General features: G+C 36.0%; 1 protein-coding gene across 1 annotated transcript in view; it reads left to right on the top strand.

The window, feature by feature from the left end:
- LOC100367857 (neuronal acetylcholine receptor subunit alpha-7-like) overlaps positions 1–25,744 on the top strand; it is a 125,475-nt gene that overhangs the window by 41,339 nt on the left and 58,392 nt on the right. Inside the window, exons 3-4 of the mRNA XM_085504498.1 lie at positions 797–939; positions 24,869–25,113. The gene's annotated coding sequence lies outside the window, so the exon portion shown is untranslated. The remainder of the gene's footprint in view (positions 1–796; positions 940–24,868; positions 25,114–25,744) is intronic.

Genomic DNA, 25,744 nt, shown 5'->3' with positions numbered 1-25,744 from the left:
AACGATCCCTAGATCATTTCAAAATGCAACTTTCCCGGAATAGTTGCACATTCGTTATGAATTTTAATCGCCACTGACGCAGTACATTATACAAAAAGTAGAAGTCCTTGGGCTAAAACAAAGATAGTTACCGGTAACGCCGCAACCCCGGGGATGCGAGATGTTTATATCCCGCATAACACGGAAATGTTTGATTACATTTTAGGAAAAAACATTCAAAGATATACATCAAAAGCCACAGTCGGCGCAGGATGCATATTTATGCTGACAGCCCTATGCATAGGTTAGGAAGATATTGGCGACAGCCGCAGGGTTGAATTCTCTTAGTTTATTTCTAAGAGGTTTATGGTCACATACTTCATCAACCTCGTTATGTTTTGCTAGATGACTCTTTTTAAAACACTCATCGACTGCGACAGTTTTCTAATAATCTACGATAATGCGCTGACTGTAGGAGCGATATTGGGTAATACTGCGCGTATCTTTGCGCCTGTAATCATAACAAACAAACCAGGGTCAACCAAGTATTAATTTAGAGAACAAGTTCAAAATGCATTCACCGCAGACATTTCGGAATTCGTATTCCTTATATTCCGTACAAATGTAATTTATTACAAATGTGCAATTTATTCTCTTGTTAGTGTGTTTCCATTTATTTGTGCTTTGTGAGGCAACATGTATGTAGACAGTGCCGTCAGATGAACTGCTCTTAAGTTGTCGCGTGTTTCTTTGTCCGACCATTAACAACATTTTTTTGTAACTCAGTTTACATAATTCCACGTTCTATTTTTTTCAGATCTTACAAGCGGCACCATTGTGGCTTAACAGATACCACATCGGAATCTATAACAATGTTAAACGATGTTTTCCTTCTTCCCTTGGTATAAGTATCTCGGCAAGTGCGCAATAAAAAACAACAAGAAGACAATTTACTATTAGGTATGTACATTCTCTGAAATTACAGCAACTAATTCCTCAGCCACTTTTGTGTAAAATATGTCTCGCTATGTATCTCCAATTCAACATACTAATTATGATCGACCATGCAAGCCTTTATCCATGGCACACACTACGATCGTCTTCATATCATGAGATTTAAATACTATACGCTGGCCTTGATATCGATGATGTCTGCATCGCAATAACATTTTATAGCACATGGGAATTGTTCTTATAACGAACATGATTCACTCTGTTGTGAATTCATAATTAATGTTAGTTGTCAATAATTGTGTCTATTTCTCAGAGTACGTAAAATCGCTAACGTAAACCTGTCGTTAAGAGTCAGGGTTGAACCATTCCCAGCGAATAACGTTTTCAGATCTTTCAATTTGTACGATTTTCTATATGTCCAGAATCGTTGCCAAATACACGTAGGAAACATGGGTAGTAAATTTCCCTGAGGGGCCGTGGGGACATCAAATAAAGTATTTTTCTGAGGTCATTGGCCGAATTTGTTTGGTAATAGCATAAACGCATCCATCGAATTCCATCATCGAAGGTGACATCCGCTGTTAAGGTGGGCGTGCTCACTCGAATAAAACGCTTATTGTGGCACTTTTTTTGCAAAAGTGGCGTCATTTTGAAAAAAAAATGACTGTTTTTTTTATCTTGTTTCGGTGTGACAGTGTAAAAATGGTAATTAGTGTGTTTGTTAATTTCAGTAATATTAGGGCGTGAGGACTGGGTGCTGTTGAATTTGTTATCGAATTCATTAGTTTTATGTGAAATGTTCAGAGCGATGGATGCAAAATTGAGTGGTGCGTGATCTGGATCGATCGTATCTTAATCACAAGACAGGAATTGAAATGGATGAATACCACGTACATAATTAATTAGATATCGAAGCTGAGTTGTGCCCTCAGTGTGCTTAGTGTCATGAGTAATTGGTCTATAAATAATACGTGTGTTGATTTCATTCGTTAATTATGCATGCCGAACTGACGCATCTTTGTATATGTCATATTCTTGAACTGAATTAATGCTGATTTCATGAATTGTAATTTTCTACGTCACCAATTGACGAGTGTGTCCCTTTGTGAGGGTGCCACCCTTATGAAAGTGTCCCCTCTGTGAAGGAGCCACTTTTATTCACCCTCAATGTAATGGAAATTACAAATTTTAAAAAAATGACAACCAAATTAGTTATGACTGTACTAGCGTGTTGACGTTCCATTATAAAGTAAAAGGATACTTTTCTGTTCGCCACTATATACTTCTTATCAGCATATGCCTTGCCGTCGTCATTGCATAACGTTCCATTGTTATTTTTTTTATATATATAACATATATTTTTAATGGTCCCAATCAGACTAATAAATCGTGACCGCTGTTCTATGCTTGAATTATATATTTTTATTCTTTCGTTTCTAACACCAATACAACGCCTATTTGACTAGCTGTAACACCTCACTGAAAATAAAATTTACTGCCAGTCTCGTTTTAACTGCTTCAGTTATCGGTTAGCTATGGTTATTTTGAAAAGCGCATAGACATGTTTTATGGTGGCTTCGATTGCATTCGTCTTTAATGAGAGATATCATATTGTAAAGCTTGTCTGTGAGTGTTGTGACCGCCTATTCACATCATTGATGGCACGTGGATGTTACGGAGATATGCTTTGATGATTAAAATGGTATTTTTGTTCCTGGGAAAACACGTTTATAATGGCGACGATGAAACACTGTATCGATAAAAGTGCAGTCTGCCCATTGATATGTGAATCTTTTACTTTATAAAAACTAATGTGGCGCGCTCCCCCAAAACACGAATGAACGTACTTAATGTAATTTGGTAGACATCTGTCGTTGTCGTCGTCGTTAACGTTACACTATATTTTCGCTATAATCTCTTTGATGATTGTATCTGATATTTTTTTCTTCAAAATGTGCTATAATGTAAAACTGGAAACGAGCTGTCATGCTCGCAGTAGGGGAGTTATGCATCCGTAGCTTATCAGATTTAACTTGTATTTAGATTGTCTAATGGCCGTTCTTAAATGCCCAATACCGGCAACACTAATCACATGATTTAATACGACATGGTAAAGATTGTTAAACCAAAAATATTTATCTATTCACATTTACCCGCATTCATGCAAGTGCAGTTCGGTGGGACAACTAATGACGTCATTATGAAGTTAACAACTTCTGTAACGTGTGTGCGACTAGGGCGTATGTTTGCATTGATCACTGCCACAAAATTCAAACGAACACGCCATTTATATACTAAACGACAGTTCGTAGTGAAATTGGTATACTCTCAAGTGCGTTTTGCTTTTCACACAATATAGCTCTTCAGATTTGTTCAGGTATTGACAGGTGAACAATTGCGCTATATATGATGTAATATCATGACTAATGGATTCATATAGATTTTTTATTTTGTTTGATGCACTGGCATGTTTGATAATCGTCTTTACTTATATGTGTTGAACAGTGTGCGTTTGTTTGTTTTTTCTTGTAAAATTTACACGTACGCTTTTCAGCAAAATTAAATTCAACAATACAAACAGTTCAGATCAATACAGATGGAATGCGCCATGGTTGGAAAAATAGACGTGTGCGCCCAATTTGAGGGACATCACGTGAGCTAACTTGTTTTGTCACGTGACGTCGTATGAATCATCTGATTTGATACATATTATGATTAAACATGAATTGAGAAATGATCCCAAATTATTATTAGGTTGTGAAAGAGCTAAATCATAATGGAATTCAAATTAACAGAATAACGAATAATACAGATTCATTGGTACATTTTTCTGTTATAACTACTGATATTGAGAAAATAAGTTGCCTGCCAATACAAAAACGACAATTTAAATTACAAAGCATGTGTTCCCTTTTGCTTTGTTTTCCGCATCGACCAATTTATCATTTCTTGTCACTGGTTACAACTATAATTTTTATAATTTTATTTATTGATTTTGATTTCAACCCATCGCTTATTCATTACAAGTAATGGCTCCCACGCGATCGTTGGTTTCTCAGTAGAGGCATTGCCCGCGCTAAAACCGACCTTCAGATGTGATAACATTCTGTCTTCATCACTTTATCCGTATCTTCATCACTTTATCCGTATCTTCATCACTTTATCCGTATCTTCATCACTTTATTTCAACGGCAACACTGTATATCTATATTCTGTATCCACTCCCCCGTGGCGAGTATCATGAAAGGTATTTTTGTTGTAGCCCAGGACAACACTGATGCGAACAAATGACTACATTGTATTGTTCAGTCATGAATTAACTGCCAGTGTAATTCCGCTTCTATCGTTTATTCTTATTTCTATCAGTGATTGAATCCATTATTTTCGGCATCCAATATAATACTAACAATCGTTATTTATGTTGTGTTTAATAGTTGTATGATTTCGTTATAGATGCCTAATACAGTTGTCACAATCCCACGCGGAATCTGAGTACTCCAAAGGGAGTGTACTAAAGTTGAATTTAGTTGAATCCAGCAAGTTGAAATATATTAAATTAAGTGACCGCTTTATTTGTGATAGCTTTAAGCTCCTAAAATATGTCCTGTTTTGATTAAACTTGCATGGACTAAACTAAGTAACATTTATTTAGTACAATCAATTTAGAATGAAACAATCTACAGTTTTACTTGATTCCGAAGCGTCACGGAGAAGTCATGCGTCATGGCGTGTAAATCTCAAGACACTCGTTTTTGATTGGTTGGTTTCAATACAAATTCTTGCATATAATTTAACCTAATTTGCATGTCCAATATATTGGCAATCATCTCTGCAATCATCTCTACAGCAAATAGCCTATTCTGATATCAAGTCAGATATTCAAACATTTGTTATTGCACTTAATAAGTCTTTCTGTCTAGGTAAATATTTCTTTATTAACGATGGTTTGAGGGGGTCTTCAGGGTCTAAAATGTAAAGTGGAAATATATGTAGAATCTATAAATGAGTAATATAGAGTCGGAAATTGAAAGTAGGTACAATTCAAATACAAAGAATGATACGATTTAATGTGTATATTCAATTGTAATGGCAAAACAAAGCAAAAAAATGCGGAAAATATTTTAGTTCACAAAATACTAATGCTGTCTAAGTGGAGATCGGAGCTAATGTCTGCAGATAGAAGGGTCCCATGCTTAAGTAATTAAGCACATCGTGCAAGTGACCAGCATATATACGGTGATGATGAGGCGGGGGTAGCAATCTTTTTTTGTTAATCCCATTTCGGGCCATTGGTGTCCATCGCATGGATAAGTGTCAGTCAAATCTATCTGTTTTCTGATGGCGTGCATTATTGAAATTAATTCGTACAGTTCAAAGAAGAGACTTGCCATTCACGTGTTATTTGACCACGTTATGCAATGCACAATTTTGTCAATCCTTGTTCGGAGATGTAATGATCATGATTTGAAATCTTATAGAATAATCAAGATAGTCGCCCTACCGCAGTTACTCTGCCTCGGCTGCCATTGACCAACATAATATGAAAACTATTCGTAAACGCTTTGAACCAATTGCAGGTTTTAGTGTCAATTTGCAACTAAATCTGCGGCAGAACGGAATAACACTATAGACGGAAATGGTGTACTACACAGTTTAAGTTGCTGTCAGGCTAATGCCTCCCGTTTTTTTGGAAATTGGTAATGTTGAATATTATAGTATGGCGTTTGGTGATTTTGCTCACGTTTTTTTTTTTTGAAAAAAAAAACATGTCATTCTAACCAATGTTAAATATATTATTTTCAAATGAAATCCATCAGATTCGAAAGATATGAATCTAAGGCGCTGTTCTTTATATTGCCTGTAACCGAATTAAACCACGATAAATTAATAATAACTGCGTAACATGCGTCACATATAAGCAATTGCCATGCTGATAATCGTGGGATGTCAGATAGCCAGGGACATGTCCGCCACCGTCGATCCATAATCAACGTATATATCCGATACTTATTAAAACTTCGCTTGCAGACGTTTTCATTTCTTCTAATTGTATTCTGCTTAATCCCTTGTTCTGTTGGCTTTTCACGAAAGCATTCCGAGTTTATAGCGCAGACAACTTGGTGGCTGTTACGGACATCTGTATTATTACATAAACATAGTTTAATATTATCCGCTGACGGCATTTATTCGAATACTTAACTTGTTATGTCACTTTCATGTATTGCAACTTACATAACGACACGTTTCCATTAAAGTAACCCGTGCAACCGTACCCTGTATCTGCATGGATCGCACGTATAGTCAGTGGTACCTAAACAACGCCTTGAGGTGAAACATCACTGGTTTCAGTAAAGGTCACGGAATGTGTAATTTGTATATCAATCACAGACACCAGTAGACCCGTTTTATTGGGATAAAATACACGGAGCACTTATAAATATGTACTCGTATTGCACTAGCCGGGAGATAATTTGTTTGAGTTATTACCGTTTTATTTGAACTTGCATCTACCGAGCACTGTAATGTTATTTTAGCGGGTAATGTTTCACAGCCCAGTTTGTGTGTACTCTGAACGACAATGTCACATTTTGTTCAAACCCCTTGAACCACAGGTCAGTGTCTCAAGATGTTGGTGGTATATACAATGCAATTTTTTCTGGAATTATATTCTCTCGAATATATTTGATAGTTTTAGATGTCTGCCAAAACGATTGTGTTATTTCAAATTATTCCATCATAAACTTCTTCACGAACAGAATTTGTTTCTTATGGCGATTTTTCACTGATAGTAAATGAAACGTTTGCAGTTTGATGTGACTTCAAAATTAGGAATTATTTTTCCAATGTATCCCTAAAACAGTAATCATAATAATAATAATAATGGTTCTAAAATACTTCTATATCGGAATAGGGTAAACATAACGGTATTCGTTTTTCATGTATTCAATGTTTGTTTATGCAAATAAGCCAGGACGCTACGAAATCTTGAACATGTACTCACCAATGTATGATTAATGTGTAGATTGTCAAGCCTTTAATAGTTGCTAAACGGCCCAGGGATACATGTGCTAAAAATTATATCAAATACGTTATCCTGCAATGTCAGTTTGATTAAACTCGTCCAGTAATTATCATTTGTTTCTCGCTTCATATAAAATTTATATTGTAAGGCAACTAATGAGATATCCTCGACTTACTCATGGTATTAACGTTTTCATATTGTCCAATGCTACAATACATATTTCTAATGGGGTATCACGCTTGTGTAAAACATTGGTTGGTATTGCTGTTTTGTTTATTAGCGGATTGATCAAGCTTGCATAGATGCGTACGCGTTGCCTAATAATAGCTATATATGTATGTAAGAATATTTAATGCGCATGCGTAATTGATTATATTATTAATCTTAATAGTCAGTTACTTTAGGCCCTTGCCTACAGCTGGGTAAAAAAACTTGTATATTGTTGTACATTAGCATGTCAATATTATACCTCCTGCCATTTCTTGACATGCTTTACTGAGAAATCTTCAGTATAATAAGGATTATAGAGTTGGCATTTTATTTGTATAGGTGAAGGTTTATTATGCCCAAGTTATATATTTCATAATGCTCTGTGTTTCCCTTGTAATGCCTTCATTTATTACTCTGGGGATCTGATTTGCACAGACTACATGTCTTGTACATTTTGGCCTGTACCCTTTAGAACTGAATAAATTATATTATATCACCTAATAAGTTGATTCATTCACTGCAAAACAGCAATAATTTATATCACTTCATTACGTCCTGTCTAGTAGTTAAATATCATACTCAAGTTAGTTTGTCTCACACAGCTATAATATGTGTATGGGTCTCAAAGTTTGAAAGTTTAAAAATAAAAAAAAAAAAATACATGAATAATAGTGAATTACAGGGGTTTATGAGATAAATGTGTCTGACTTAAAAAGTTGTGAGTGGAAAATAGAATTTATATAATGCCCACATATTGCAGTGGAGTAACTAAACTGCAAACAGATATTCGTTTCAACTCAGCCGACATGGCGCCACTTCTACTTATGCTTTGGGTTCGACCTGCCAATATTAGTCCCTTCAAATCTGAGCAACATGACGTCTGTCACGACATTACTGATTTAGTCAGTCAAACTAAATTGGTTCGTTAAAGTTACCCCAACTGACAACACCACAACAGCTCATGCTTATATCCGGGCATACAGGCACGAAAAAAAGTGAGTAGTCAACGAAACCATGTGACACACATTGGCCAATCAGCTGATGTTTGTGTTTGAGAAATCTAATTTAATCTAAATTAAGTACATTTCGCATCATATTGTACGATGTAATTGAAAAGAAACATTGGAAGGTAATCTTCATTTAATCGTATCCATAAATTTATTAAATGGTCCGATCCAATTTCTAAACAGACATTTTCACTTCGATTTGCTTTTTTATTCACAAATAACTTTTCAGATTGCTTTCCCAAGCAGAATTATTTGCCTTCATTATTGATAGCTTTTGGCTGCGCTCGCAGAGTCAATACAAACAACGTATTGCTTGTACAATTTAACTTCTGAGAAGTCTTCGGCAAAAAAAAAAGATTAAGTAAAACAATCTTTTAAAAAAAGCGAATAACTATCGCCTTCATAGCCAATGGTCCGATCCAATTTCTAAACAGACATTTTCACTTCGATTTGCTTTTTTATTCAAAAATAACTTTTCAGATTGCTTTCCCTAGCAGAATTATTTGCCTCATTCATTAATGATAGCTTTTGGCTGCGGTCGCAGAGCCAATACAAACAACGTATTGCTTGTACAATTTAACTTCTGTGAAGTCTTCGGCCAAAAAAAAAAAAGATTAGATAAAACAATCTTTTAAAATAAACGAATAACTATCGCCTTCATAGCCAATTCCCGAACGAAATACGTCTCATAACCCTCTTGCATCTCTTACAATCTATGTGAGAGGTAATTGTTTCCGGGGCTGTAGGGTAGAATAAGATGGAAGGAAGGAAGCTATCGGGTATTTACTTCTTTGCGATATATGTCACTAAATATTCATGAGTATGTCACTCAAAACTGTATTGTAACCAATACTATTCGTGAGAGGTTTAGCCTGCGTTCAATTCTTTGAGTGCGACTTCTCTGAATTGAATTTGATTGCAGTAGCGTGTTACCAATTAAAACATATTGCGCACCTCAAAGTTGTCGTAATAATAATGTCGCAGGTTCTAGGTGCTAGAACTATTGCAAAAAGAGCTCTGTCCTTTTGAGTTTTTCTTCCAGTCCCATAATGCTGTATTTCATGTTTATTTGGCCGTGATACTAAACTCGAATTCTGGTATTTAATCGTAAAAACGTATGTACTGCCTTATTTAACACACGTATGTAGCACAATTATGAAAGTGGAATTGTAGAGTGAAAATAAATGTTGAATGCTTGACCTCAAATTCGACTTTGTTATCAATGATCATGAAGAATAATCCGACTTTAATCCGCGTCTGTATCTCGATTTTATATCGCATGGTGTCGATTTATTTTACCATTTGACGGCCAATATAGTCGTATCTGTCAGTCACATTCTCTGAGCTATAGTGCTCTTCGACGCAGCAAAATGAATCAGCGGACGTATAGACGAGACCGAATGTATTGGCGATATGGCAGATACCTGTAACAAACTGCTTACCAAGTACTGGATAATCGGTTGGGTGGGCAAATTAAAGTTTAATGAAGTATTCAGCGCAGTAAACTGGGAGGCACAAAAACAACCGATAATGATTAATATTAGCATTTTCATGACCAAGTGAATTAACCGACTAACGTAAGAAATGTCATGAATTCTCACCAGTGGTTTTACATGCTCCGATGATTCAGAGTTGAAATCGACATCATACGGCTGTTTTTATTTCAAGCCATTACTGCCCATACACCCTATCTCATCATACGCAAAACTGTGCTGGACTCCTTTTCCTTATGAATGTTTCCAGATAGTTAAACAGTGCGTTGTCAAACTAGCATATGAAGTTAATGCGTTTTGAGTGCACTCGGCTCTTTATTCTAATAACAGGTACACATGAAGTCAATTCCGCGAATTATAAACAATGAAATCCATCAAGAAAACATTCCATATTGCAAGGAACGACTGTTTCTCTAGCACGGACACGTCATTGGTGATCTACCTAGGCATATAATCAAAGTAGTTTATTTTTGCTTTCTAAATGGAGTTTCTATGCATCGGAAATCACTCCTTTACATTTGCCTCTGTTTTCTGTAATTCTTTCTCAAATAAAGTTGTTATCGTTGAACAAAATAGAGCTAGAAAAAGGGGTCGCGATCCTAAACAGTCGAGGAATTCACCATTGAATTCAATACTATACCAGCGAAAAAGAAATACACGAGGCCTGGGATCAGTGTATTGGTTGTTCTGGTGATTGTTAATATCTTGTTATAATACAAAACATGTAAAGCGTAGTCATGGTAACAGATTTGTTTTCAATAAACTATATGCCGTTTTAATATAAAACACAATATTGTTTTTTATATGAGCTGTTATTTTTTAAATAAATTAAACACGCAAAACGATTTACCACTCACACGTACAAGTGAAAGTACTATCCACGTCGCATTATATTCAGAATCGACCGGGTGTTCGATGAAACATCTCATTTTTTTTAAATAATTGTATTCCCCCAAACCAGCGGTTATTTTCACAGCACTATTCGCCCGCATTAATCGAAGGTTTTGCAGAAACAGATTATAAATTTAATTATGAATTCCAATTAGGATTACAGTTAGTCCGGTTCCGAACAAAATTCAATTTCACAATTGTATATATTGTATTGATTTTCCTATCACGTTGTATGTGACATTTTCAGTTATGAATGTATTAATTTGACAGTGATGCGATATGCATCAATATTCGCATTATTTTCGTGCCACCCCCCGTAAGTAACCGAGTTTCATGACACAGACACTCGCCTAGTAAGCATTGATATGTACATTTGTTCGGTACAGTCAGACTTGGTAACTAAAACCTAGCATGAACGGAATGTTATGTAGAACATTCCTAAATTTACCTATTGTCTAGTACTTCAACTTTAAGTGTCCTTGAGAGTTTGTTCACGTGTCAGCTAGCAATTACGATGGCATGGTGTGCGGTGTCAGTTACATCTTATTTTGAGAGGAGAGAGTAAATTGGTATAGGACGTCTGAAAACCTATTTCCTCTTTCGATATTGCAATCAATCCCAAACTTCAATTTGCTGCCGATATGCATCAAATGGGTGACTCAAACTCAAATTACAGGGAATATATCCCTACTTGTTTATGGCCTTAAAGGCAATTCAAGTTGTTTCAAAACGTGCGTCATTCAAACTTCCGTATAAATGCACGTAAGCGTTCTTTTGACACGTCTTGTCACGTTGATGTGCTTTGTATGCGTAATTATTAACGTGGACACATATTTGATGCCTGGTTAACCACACTTGCCATCGATTAGTCGTTGTTTAATAGTGTTGTTGTGCTAAGCTAAAAAAGTGCTATTTTTACTGTCCAATTAATGCAAAAACTGTTGACCTCAGCTTGTCACGTGATTTTCTGTCGGAATATATTTTACTACTCAAGTCGGCGATGTAGCTGTTTAGCCGCCCGTTTGTTATTGATAATTTTTGCGTATATATGTTTTATGGCGCGTTTGGTTTACGGATACAATTAAATTAAAAGAAGTCACATAACATCGCAAAAACACTCCGAAACCCCGTAGGCAGGCCTGTGACACGGCTCGAACTTGAGGGAAAATTGAAACATTTAAAACAAATAACATAAAATAAATACGCGCTGCTGCAAGTGTGTGCAAAGATATGGTAATGAAGTGGATTTCGGGACAGATATGAGTAACACATTAAATCAGACGATTTTCACGCAATGCCGTTGCTGTTTTTCTATGCAACACGTAGTCTAGAGTGTTATATGTATGCGTGTATAGTATACGAATAATGCGGTAAAGATCAAGTTTCGTACTATATTTACTCGAATCACTTCGTGGTGACATCGGTCAAATCTCTGGTGGCAGCCATGTTTGTGTTTATTATCAGAGGACGCGAGTAATCATTCCATATTTGGAACTCGCATTTCCTAATATGGTAGGATGAAAATATCCCGCAAAATACCGCAAAATTACGACACGCTGTAACTTATGGCGTTACGGTGACATATGTATAATAATATTTGGAACTCGCATTCTCTAATATGGTAGGATGAAAATATCCCGCAAAATACCACAAAATCACGGCACGTTGTAACTTATGGCGTTACGGTGACATATGTATAATAATATTTTGTAACTCAACATATTTATAAATGCTTGCACATTGGATACTTCGGTGTCGTATTCTGTCCTGATGTGTTTTTTGAATTATATTGTGCATGCTTATGCTGGCATACTACATGCGTACTACAAAATAGGGTTGTCATATTATTATATAGTACACGTGCACGTCATTTGGGAATCAAACTAAACCAGTTGTTGGAAAAGCTTATCAAAATTGAACGCATTCCCGTGAATATCCGATTTGTCAAATATTGATATTAGCATTATTATTATCACGTGGTATAAGGCACTGGTAGTTGTAATAATTTCCTCTTCTATATGCATACTTTGTGTGTTTAATTTTGACACTAATTAACCAACTTCATAATTAAATATCGTTAACGATCATCGCCTGTGCTAACCAGCTAAAACCGACCTAAGTTTCTGAACATCAGCGTACTCTATTATTATTATTATAGAATATAATGTAATGATGCACCACCCATGTACATTTTCCGTCACCTTTGAATTGTTCGATACACTGAGCTCGGCATAAAACCGCAATATCGTAAAACTTACCTATGTGTAAAAGAACCGCAGCGATCACACAGCACGGGTTTGAATTTTATGTAAATACACAATATAGTTTAATTAGACACATCGTATATGTAGCATGGGCCCCATTATCGAACACGATATGGCATGGGGACTGTGGCGCTCTATGTAGACGATTACTTGCGTGTGAGTACGTTCTTTCTAATAACCATTGTGGCATATTAGTTTCCAGCACGCGGTAATGAATCGGAACCTAACGCTGCAATATTAGCATCTGATAATATATCAGCGACAATGGTATGTTACAAAATAACGGTTAAAGCGATAGATTCAAATTTCCTTCAATGATTGCGTCGATCAAGTAGATAATTGTCAACGTATTGCCCGTGGCATCTTGTGCCATGGTGGGAATGTGATTATAGCCTAGGTTTAATTTCGGATGCGTGTTTAGCAAAACCATCGTCAAAATACATAGTCAATTCGAAAAGTATGATGATTAACAACTTTCAATAGTTCGTTAGATTTCCCGCGAGCACTTATTTCTGCTGGAACAGTGTGTATGATTTTAACGAGGATGATATTGATTAGTGATATTCTTAGTAATCATAAAATCTATCGCAGTGACTTGTTATATACAATAGTCGTTTGATTGACGTGCATGTCCAACAAATGACTTATGTGCTTTATTGATTTTCTGCATTAATAATAATGAGGGGAAAACAAGCGATCGAACGGAAAGGCCATGTATCCTTCCAAAATACATTGCCCGTTCAATGCATGTTGCTTGACACAACAACCATGATTATACGTATCGACAACAACAATACCGATATTGCTCCTTCGTGCTGTTCTTCGAAGCAACCCGATATTTTATCGTTTCTTTTGTCCGATTTCTTGCGTCTAAATTTGCGTGGGTGTTACTGACAGAGATGTGGCCGTGTGATTCGTCAGGTGCACAGACAAGGAAACTAACGTTACACGTAACTGTGTGTAATAAGGTGGACCATAATGTAATGTCAGGCTCGCTTAAACAACGACGTACATTTTACGGCTTCAGTCTGAAATACGTTTTATTAAATACTGGTCAAGGCTTATTCTTTAGCTATTAGGGAGTGTTTTACGATTCTGTTTTCATAAATATTGTTCTCCAGGCATAAAATTATGTGTAAACTTTCTATCTTTTTAGGAATTGTAATTGTATGATTGTTATTTATGTCTTTCTGGATAACGTTGTTGTAGTAACACACTGCGCGCTTTGGTGATGGGATTTCAATAGTATTCTTGGTCACAAATGTATTCAAAATAATGGTGTCAATGAACATATTTGAATGAAGCAGAAACATGCATCGGTTGAGTAACGTATGATATAATTTCGCAATGGCAGCTACTTTAATGTGTGAACTGAAGTAGCTGGAAATAATTCGAGCACATTGGTAAGTAGCTGTGCCTTGCAAACCGTATTGATCCGATGCGTTTTATTATCGATCATTATGGCATAAAGCGACGGCTTCAATTATACACTCTCCGATGTGCTTAAAACTGTCGAGTATCTAACTAAAACCGTCACACAGAAATCAATCCGAATTTCTACATAAAAGAAACAGCTTGAAGCCTAGTATTAAGTGGGACCATTTTTATTAGTGTTTGTGATGTGACTTCCTGCGACTAATCGACAGATTGCCTGTTTCATACAGTCGCAGTTGAGTTCATTCGAATGCTAATCCAAAAACACTTTGACCACATTGATCAAAAGTGCCAAACGAAATATATTACAGACGCGACTGACGTCATCAAGCACTTCCTTATTCCAAATATTATATAATTTCTGAATTTGATTAAATATTGTCAATGTGATTACATACCATTGCTAATTGTAATTCGCCACGATTATGTAAATCCGAAAATATAAATTTAATTATAACGATGTGTTTATTCCGAAACATCAGATGTGTGTTTCTGATTGGCTCTCGTCTGTTAGTTGTTTTCCAAACTCATGTGTTAACTGGGGCGATCCGCTCCAAGCTAGATACGAGGCCGTGATTCCAGCAATGATGACAAAGGTTGAGCCTCGCATCACTGTAACACGACAACATGATTATCTTCCATATAACTCCCGCAATTAATAATACATTGAATAATAACTTGCTCTAGTTAGAACAAAGACCCTTGTAGTTTATTATCTCGTTCCCCGGTGTTTATTCTTCCTTTATCGCCATGCCGTGTACATTACAGCACATTAGAGCGCATCCTGCCTCGTAACAGTTCTGATAAGCTGACGCTACAGTAGGAGAATTACCTGTTTGCAATTCGCTCAGACGCCGACGTGTATATAAGTATCATTTAAAAGTCCGCCACCACTTGCCATCCATCTAGCGAGAGGTAAGTTTCAAACCGATACTAGTTGTAATCATCGGTATTTTGGTTCGTCTTTTCCCTTAAGTGGGTAGTACGGTACGTGTTGCGTAACTCACATTCGTAGGTACACTGAATTTGATTACTACAGATCTTTAATAAGATTCATGCTTCTTGTGATATGTGCTTGACGGAACATGGTTTATTTGCCTGGCGCCAATACAGCTACCAGCAAATCTCACTAATGCATGTGTATAAAAGAAATATTATTGCAAGGTTGTGTTGAAAATTTACCAAGCTGAAAGTGAAGTGGTCTAGAATCGATACCAGGTGGGACTGTTGTTTGCCGGCGCGATTGCAACAAAGACAGTAAATTTAACATATTGATCGTGGAATAAGGGCTTATTCACTTTTAATTTTGAGGCATTGTCGTGAAATATTTATTTCAAAATGCATTCATATGGTCTTTTGGCGTGATAATGTCAAAGAACGGACACCGAATTGAGCACGTATCATGTAGTAGAGTCGCCGAATGTGAAGGTGAAAGTAAAATTTGTAATGTCTGTTATGTTTTGTTGAGATGCTTTAACGTGTGTATAGCAGCTTGAACCATGAACCACATGACTCAAGTGATGTTCGGATTGTTAACGCAAACAAAATAGCCGTTATGTATTTAGACAGGAGAGGTATAAACTGTGAGGGACACAATACTACATATGTCGCGTTCTTTCATAAAAATAACATTTCGAAGTGCCACAGTCGTCTAATTTCGTCGAAATAATGTATTTTACATGCGTGGTATACGCGACGTGGAACCGATATCGAACAAGACGCGGTTCGACGACTGTACGCTCTAAATTATGAATTGTTTACGCTGTTACGTATTGGTAACGTCACTCACGGCACGCATGTACGCGTTGTATCTAATTATGTGTAGTGACTGTTCAGTTTACAACCAAATAGTTTATTTTCAGAACTGCGTAATACAATTTGTTCGGAATGCATGTACCGCCACCAATACGTGTTAGTATTTTGTCGCGTCGTATATGAGTTACGCACACTGTTGACACTGATTTAATCAATATTCATGAATAACTAATTTAACAGTGGTTAAATATATCGAAATTAATTATGTATTTTACATATGTCTATTTGTTATGGTTCAGCAATTGGCATATTATAAGAAATTGATTCCTTCGTGACGAGAATATTATTATTAAAATAAGTATTCGCTCGAGTAGTTTGTGTACTGACAATCATGACGCCAAGGAGAACGTCGAGTAAGTCAATCTCATTTTATAAAGTTCGAATTAGCACTATGTAAACATTTGTTTAGCATTGCTCTTTGCACGCATGATACACCATGTAGAGAATATGTGTGGGTATAATACGTGTATATTGGCCCATCATAATATTTACCATTCTGTAAGCCGAATTGCTTTCCGTTCGTGAAACACGAATTATTTGCCGAGCCTTAGTGTATTACCGTAGTCGACCATTGTGAACAAGGGAAATTTCCAAATGCGGAAGCCGAAGATTGAGAACGTAATTCAGTTACCATGGCAATGAATTGTTCGACTGGAGTATCTGCGAAATTTGATTAACGTATTAATATTTCTTGTATATGTTCGCTAGCAGATTTCGCATCACGTGATTCAAGTCATCCTGTCGCAGATTTCAATAATCATATTAAAATAAACATTGATTTGTTTGATGCTCTTACAAGTTTGGCCTTCAAAATGATACAGTTTTTTAAAGATGTTCAAATACTTCCGGTGATGTCAGGCATACGTTACCAGTTGGTTTAGACACACCCAAGCGCACGCCGCTGTGAGTGGAAAATCATATAGTCATGTTACTCAATTCGTTAATAAAATCTAAACGTTCATTAAAATATTGATGTAAGAGTTATAAAAAAACGGGGGGTGCATATAACTTGCCTAATGGGAACGTGCTTTGAAATGGGTCTCGTATTTTGGATTTTAGGTATAAGAATCGATCTTATTTCTGGTCAAGACAGGTATAAATATCGGTAATATTTTTCCGATTTGGTATACTTATGGGACCATATATGAGCGAATACCTCAACCTCAGATCCTTATGTAAGTGACAGAGGTGTTTCTATGGTCAAAATACATATTATAATAAATCAATATACAATGCGACTGTTGGCTTACATGTGCTTCTATTGGAAATGCTCTTCTAATAGAGAAAATACGATGACTGTTTTATTTGGAATAAACAGTGATGACAGAAATGGTACTTTGGTATAAATATGGGTTTAGATTTTGCTACTATCCAGGTATAAAAATGGTCACACTTTTGAGCACTTAGTGGCACCTTCCTACCCAGCTATGTATAAACTGCCCCGGGATAAAAAAAACATGTAATATTCATCATTGATGATAAGGTCTCGTCATTGTACAATTCCGAACTTTCTGCCAAACAGTGAAATCCTAAGAATGCCGTAACATTCCTGAGAAGTGTGTACAGAAAAGTGCTGCACTTATTGTTCACGCAGTTTTGTTATATATCTAGTAATCGAGATGACATTAAGTAACACATATCCTGAAATGCGGATTGATTTGAATCTCACGGGTCGGTACAGTGTGAGTAAGAGCTGACAGTTCCGCCATGAAAATAATACCGCGTGTGATGAAAGCATCCTGCCAAATACGAAATTTAATGTTTTATCGCCCTTTCGATTTTACAAGAATATACGGTGCATATTTAATGGTTTACCGGTAATCATGGTACTAACGCTGTAAATTATTACGATGAATATCGTATTTTATTGTCACTACATTGCACATTTCATAAATAAGTTTGTAGATGTTTCCAGTGAATGCATTATTCTAATACAAATGTTAATCGCTGACACACGTTACGTACGTAGTTAGTATGATGAACTTTATTGCTTTTTTTGAATTGTAAATCCTCTACACGCAAGTGATCAGCGAATTGAAACCTAGAATATAACGAGGCTGGTGCTGAATAATTGACAATCACACAAAAATACCCAAAGTAGTTCCGATTTACGTGAGTTATCGTGCCACATTTCAGTTCTCAGTGGGTTTATGCGTTGTGTTTATTCAACCACATAGGTAGAAATATCTGAGATGTATGATATGTCGCAACTTATAAATAATCTTATAGGCTATTTCACAGCGAGGTTTATTCATTCAAAAATGAAATAAATAAACTAAAAACCGCAATTGTCTTTGTGAATTCATTTATTAAAATTCAAAATATGACATAACATGCTTCTTATTTTTTCGAGGACATTCTTAATTATTAATATTCGAGTCACTTCAGTATATCTGAAGAGTCGAAGCCACATATCCACAAATCATGTCTCTAATTGTGCAAATACTCCCTTTCAAATAATAATTGGTATTGTGTTTTCCAATTGAATATAAGCGGGATTCAATGTCACGTGACATTTGGGTCTGAGCACGTCATAGAATCCCTCGTTCATCGCTAGTCATGGTATAGTCAGTTTTGCACATCGCAACTTCGCTGGTAAACACTCTTTTGAAATCATTACACAAATTATGTAGTCGGTTTGTGTGCGTTTGACTATGCGTGCGACGTAAAACAAACAATCCAACAAGTCGTTGTTGTAATCAAGCTTAATATCACGTGGCTCAAATGATGTAATAGATCAATACCGTTGTTATACGGAACAAACTTTGCAATACGATTTACCGCCAAAGTGCTCTAATGAAATTTGTTTCCTGGTTTCAGAATTGAAGGAACATCACGGCAATATCATATTTCCATGTGATGGATAAATTTATTATTACATTCAAATAACGCTATCCGATGGTGGGTGTGTTATTTTAATTTAAATTCATTTGGCAAACAGTGAGGAGACATCGGTCTCTATGTATCTTGCGTCAACCGAGCATATCACGATCCAGATTGGGCAATTGATTACTGACTATATATGTTTAGTATATACATTTATTGATACTCCAAAATATACTGGTAGTTGCCATATGTCATGTATTTATGTATCGTGTTACAATGTATGCCCCTGGTATTATTAAAAAAATATTAACTATTAGTCGCATTGAAGAGTCAGGTACGTCCAACCTCAGATTACCAGGTAGTATACGATATATAAGAGACAATTGAAATGGAACATACTAGTAGCCTTGATATTCTTAATACTTACATGTTGATATATACTGTATTACTTTTCAGTGGATACAAAGTTGTGTTCGTTATAAAAATTAACATAACTAAGCCAATAGTTATGCATTATAGTTATCGGTACGTACCTTCAACTCGTTGCACAGGCGCAGTTACCTGATTTCATGTGCGCCATTATAATTGTTAAGTTGTTAATGGATAATATTCAAGCGTTGAATTTTATATTGAAACTTATTGCAATGGTGTCATTTCATAATCCTAAATCAAAATGAGCTGTGTGGCACCAAATGAGAAACGTTCTTGGTAATATATCAGGTAATATGGCCTATAATTATGCTGTAACTATTAACAAGTAAATAGTTAGAAATGACTTCCCAGCTGTGTAGGTGCTGTTTATTTGTGTATAGTCTATATTCGAAAATCTTACTTATTTACCTCACAGATATATTCGTTTGATAAAACTGCAAGATACGCAGGTGATGCCCCATTGCTAATTTGTTTGGGTATTCAGACAGCTGCACAGCAGATATTCATAGTGCAACGCCCGATCGAAAGCCAGGCCGTAATTGGTCGTGTCGGTTTCCCTTGAAGGAGTGAAAACGCAGTGGTCATTTTATAGTCAATTTGTTCGGAAATGCGTAAGTTCTGAATTAGATGGCCAAATGGTCATAGTCCCAATGGTTTGATCATAGTGCGATGCCGTAGTGAATTGATGTGTTCGTATCAGGCTAATGAACATTGAGTTAGTAGCACTGAGTAAGGTAGTTTCAACTGTATTGACTTATTAAGTCAATACACATAGTGCCTTATGCTAACATATGTTGTACGCAAGGCTTCATTCACCGTTGTTTGCCAAGTGATATTCTACATCCATGGTCGATATATCCATTTACACATGCGTTCCGTGTTTTCGGTTTCAATCATCTTTACGTACAACCTAAAAAAACGTGGCTTATTCATTTGCGATATGTCTATGTGTGTACGCGCGTTCAAAAGGGACTATTCACCGTTATCAAATACACTTTGAAATGATTTATGAAAATGCTATCGATTAACTCGATTTGTATAACAATTATTTAATTTAACAAGTTTTATCTTACCAAAATGTGATTAAAATTCATTCAGATTTAAATTGCGCATTCAAAAACCATTTTTGTCTAAATGCGTGCAATTTCAATAAATGTACTAATGCCAAGTCCAACCAACTTGTGAAGTTGGGATTATATTTACCAATATTTTCTGTCTGATGATGCAGGATGATATTGCCATGTCACACAGTGTTTCCGTTTTTCATAAATAATGCATGCTCTCAAACATCAAGTGAACACTTTATATGACACGCACTCCAATGTTGTTACGTCATCACTTGTCTTAGAATGATGGATCTATATAGTAATAACACACTGATCAATCGATCCACCCATCAATGTCAATTTTGGATAGTTATTTCCTAATGGACAAATTCATCCCTTTTTCAAATTGTGTAAAATGCAATGCATGTCAAAAACTGGCATAGTTATCGTGCTGATATTATTTTAGTATATGATTAGTATATAACATCACATTGTATGGATTGCTTTTATTACATCCCCTGGGCGTTTTAATCCGATAATAGGCATGTTATACTATTTTTTCTGTTATTAGTATGCTGTCTTTACACCTGGTTCACATTTTTTCACAATAACACGATATTTTTCATGATAACTATGTGATTCCCCCTGTGGGATACTATCTGAAAGCAGGTAGAATTGCCAAATCCAACGGGATGGCACTTTTGCTTTTTACTCGAATGGAGCTTCACAATACCCGGTGGACGTTTCTTTGTTGTTGTGTGATGATATTCCGACATCGCGTAATTGAAAGCTTATACATATTCACTATAATCAAAATATATAGTTTTAAATGTATGGAAAAAATGTATTTTTCGGACATCATCGTATTTTGATAATAGAAACAGAATCGACTGTGTGTGGATCTCTATGTGTGTCCAAATAATATAAGTGTTTTTTTGTTTATATGAATTTCTATCCATCAATTACTTATATTTCTTATCAGCTCAGACCAGCTACAGTATGCTCATTTATAACGCGATTAGTTCAGGTGAGAAATCTGCTAAATACGTCTCGAGATTCCCCTAGTACAGTGAATGATTGTAGCAGATCAATGCATTCCTGTAGGAGTACAGCTATTGCAATACGTAACAGTATTTCCCATAATAAACGTGTATCACGCGGCGTGTGGACAATGATACCTTGTGAATGGGGACGTAGTGATGATATGCGCTGTGCCGTGGCATGTGGTAAGCAATTGTCTGCCAAGCACTGAATACTTAACAATAACAGTGTCATACTTCATGATCATTATTACCCTCGGTACGACATTTATAAACACATTATTTCCTTGTGAGTCGTACCCCAGAATAGGTACTGCTTTGTCAGAAAAGTAGAGCTATTTTGTAAATAATGAATAGAGCTCGCCATGTTATAATTCAACTGACTGTCAAACTGCATGCGCATGCGCTGGTATGTGTTTCTATTCTTCGAGTACCTTACGTCATAGAAGTCATGCACCCAGGTTCTGCATCCACATCATAACTCGATCGTAATTTGACTGTCTGTAAGCAGATGACATAACCCGTTCCTATCAGATTATTACTAATCAAAACAAATTCAAATTGCTGGACTCTGCATAAAGATTGTGTATGAATATATATTACAGCCCGCTGGGGACACTTGGTTTGTATAGTGGATATGACATTTATTTCTGATTAAAATAATTACCTCTCCTCTTTTGATAAATTTAATAAATTAAAATCACCCTAATTTTAGAAAACACAAAACAAGACTGCATGTTAAGTTCCCGTTAGTTATCATATTTACGATATCTAGATATATTTATAGTAACATAGTTCTAACATAAACATGTCGGAGATATGGATCCAAAACCTGATGCTTGATTAAGATGATTTTTTAACAATAAAATGGTTGACATTCAGTCACCCTGTGAATACCTGTCTACATTGAGAGATATTGCTCTAAAGCAGCATTAATTAAAACAAAATGGTCATCGGTCGGCCATTTTAATAGGATCATCAAGATCATGTATCATTATGTATAATGAATGTATAACATTTGAACATAATCAGTCAAAGTGTATCATAGATGTGCCACTAGAACTGCATTCATTAAAACAAAATTGTCGCCAGTCGGCCATTTTGAATCCGATCTGAAAAACACAATGACGTCTATCATAGTCCCAGAGTATTCAATGTATGTACCTAGTTTGAACAAAATCGATCTGTAAACAGCCGACATCCGGTTCCGAAATACAGTGCTTGGGTTCAGCATTCGTCGGAGTGTGCGCAAATGAATAGTCAGTGTCGTTCGCTTGTCAATTAAAGTAATTGCATACAGATATAAATCATGGATGTATAATTGGTTTGATGTGTGAGTTGTTTTTATGCTTAATGTGTTGGTAGATCAATGTACTATTATATTGGGTATATTTATAATGCTTATGTATTAGGTGAACGAGAGACAAAGTGTTCATTACCGTTTCGCTTGATGAACACCCGAAGTCTGGTTCCCCAACTGTCATGAATGCATACATGGGATGTGTTCATTATATATGGATGAAGCAATGGATCAGTGACCCAATTGTGGAATAGTTGGGCTTAATATACAGAAGAATGTTCATTACAATACATTATATTCAGAGCGTTCATGACTCTTCACGAATTCCAATATTACACAGTTTTCACAATAACTGTAATACCCTAATGTTTGTCAGATAGTGATAGTGGTCACATGACTGTACTAATTTATATATGATACGCTCCAATACACACTTTCACTAAATTGTTTTCTATGTTAGAATATAGACTACGCAAGAACATACATTATGAACATTATGTGACAGTATATGGCCGACTGGTGGACATTATAAAGCTAAAATAGTGATCTTTCCAATGAAGCACACCTGCACTTGTTACCATGGCGATGTAATGTTTTTTGCGTCACGTCCTCTCCCACTTTCTGTGGTAATTTGCAAAATGTTATAGAAAATGCAAATACAATGGAAATACCAAAATAACATTGCAATATTACTATATACAGTCATAGTTATACTGGCGTGACTGTGGGTGGTTCATTTCTATAAATAGTGAAATTGTATTCAAAAAGCTTTCGTATTATTGGAAAGTAAACATGACTTGGAACTGACAGTGAACAATAGGGCCGATATGTTTTTATTTAATTCAACGTACTGTAACACTTAATATCAATGTTATCTTATTAACCGTACTTGAAATAGCGAGCTTAGCAACGGAAATGTCGATTCTGACTGGCAACGACCTCCTCCAATGCTTTTGAGAATGCCGTGATATTGAACTTGGTACTTTGTAAACGTTATTGATAATAGTCTTTTACTTGAGCAGAGATTCACTTATAAATCATGATTATATAGATTCGTATATAAATATGTATTGATCCACAAGTGTTTCGATTGATAAGATGTTAGGCTAATAATTGGAGGTATAATTTCTCACACAATCTTCTTGTTTTAAAGTTTTGCTACATTTGTTTACAATTTACTTTGTATTCTTCTAAGCTGCATACGTAAATCAGAATGTGCTGCGGAGTGGATATACATCGAAATGTTGTATACCCCTGAACAAACGATAACACACATATATGAGAAAAACCGTTGTTACGCTGACTGGCGCTGAACTTTTTTGCGCTCATCTGTATTCAGGCTGTCCGCTTATGGACTATTGGATGAGTTCACTGTTATGCTCCCTGTAATATCAGTGTGTGTTGACTAGCTATGTTACCCCGTGAAATGTACGTATTGCTATATGCCTACGCCGTACGCGTGTTACTTCCAATATCAAATTATCGTCACGGTCACAGCGCGGATATTACGATTATTACAATGTAATATTGCTTTATTGTTATTTTTAGCGCAGGGAACAACGTTGCACATCTACAATTTTCGTAATTATTCTATATATTAATATATTGATTCTTCATTGTATATCATATTAATTGTATCCATCTGAAACCAATAACTGCTAATTCGCTTAAACACATGGCATAAACAAACACCTTTCTTTTTTACCTCAAAACGGAAAATAATATAAAAATGCTTTTTCCCCTAAGGGGTAATTGTGTACATTTTAGCGATAATTAAAATTGGGTTGGTTGGCAATTATGTTTCTTGGGATATTGTAATTGCGTTTATGTACCAATATATTCCAAATTAACTCAGTCGGTCTGAACTACTATTACTCATATTAGCTATATTATTTACGCTGTCGAAAATGATACTTCATTTCATAAAATTACATCGCCTTAGCGGGCCCGTGCTCCCTAGCACGGAACATGTGGAAGCATTGAAACTGTTGCACGTACGGCTTGCCCGTCACACTTTAACACGACAGTGCCAATATAACAGAGGCCCACCGGCCGTGTTCGGCCAAACGCACGTATAATACGGCGTTGCCGATTTGAGATCTCATCTATTTCAAGAGACGATGGCATAACCAGCCTTATTTTACTTTAATTACAGAGCTGCCGGTCAGAGTAAAACAACAACAACATAACTGTACAGCTCCATCACTGTAAATGAACAAGATATGCACGCGGACAGATAAACATCGGACTGCACACTACGGATGACAAGGATGTCAGTGGTTTTGTTGTGATTTCCGGGTTTTCGACAGATCTTTTAATAAAAAACGGCTGGACATCACCTTGTGCAAAGTATACTGCACCGTTCTCACGCTATTACCACCGAATGCAGTGATATACCAGGTAGGAATATACCAAATATACTTGCGATAGAGTTGATGCACAATATCCAATTAATTTTCCGATTCCCATGCATTTACCTCTGCCGTCGTTATATTGTTTGTCGCACAGTATTGTACGTACAGATATATAATTAATACATAAGTGAGTTGTTCGCATGTTGTCCTACCAGTCCGGGTCATGGCAACACAACATGGATTAATTATTTTGCTTAAAACCTAAATACAAAGACGATTTAATCTGCGCGGCGTTTGATCACTCGTTGCGGGGCGGTGTAATTTCTATAATGACGAACTAGCGAGAGGGGGAGTGCTTTTAAATCTTGTACTGTCAACAACTTAGTACAGTTTACATTTATATGCTTGAGGTGATAGAGGTGCAATAATTTAAACATTTGTCAAAAAGAACTAAAACTACAAAAATATCTGCAGTTGGAATTGTTTAAATAAAAATTAGACTGAATTTTACACAGAAAGTGGGTTGCTTTTAAATTCCTAAAATAAGTAATTTGGACGGTAAGATCCCTATTATGGTAATATATATTATATTATAATATCAATAACTAGAATGGAATCAATCGCGATGACGTATTGTCTGATAGAAACGGATGGCAGATTCCGACGACGAACATGAA

Source organism: Saccoglossus kowalevskii, chromosome 10 (assembly GCF_978046115.1).
Source record: "Saccoglossus kowalevskii chromosome 10, keSacKowa6.1, whole genome shotgun sequence".
NCBI classification, from domain to species: domain Eukaryota; kingdom Metazoa; phylum Hemichordata; class Enteropneusta; family Harrimaniidae; genus Saccoglossus; species Saccoglossus kowalevskii.
The sequence above is the reverse complement of the archived record's forward strand: the minus strand, read 5'-3'. Positions and strand labels throughout refer to the sequence as shown.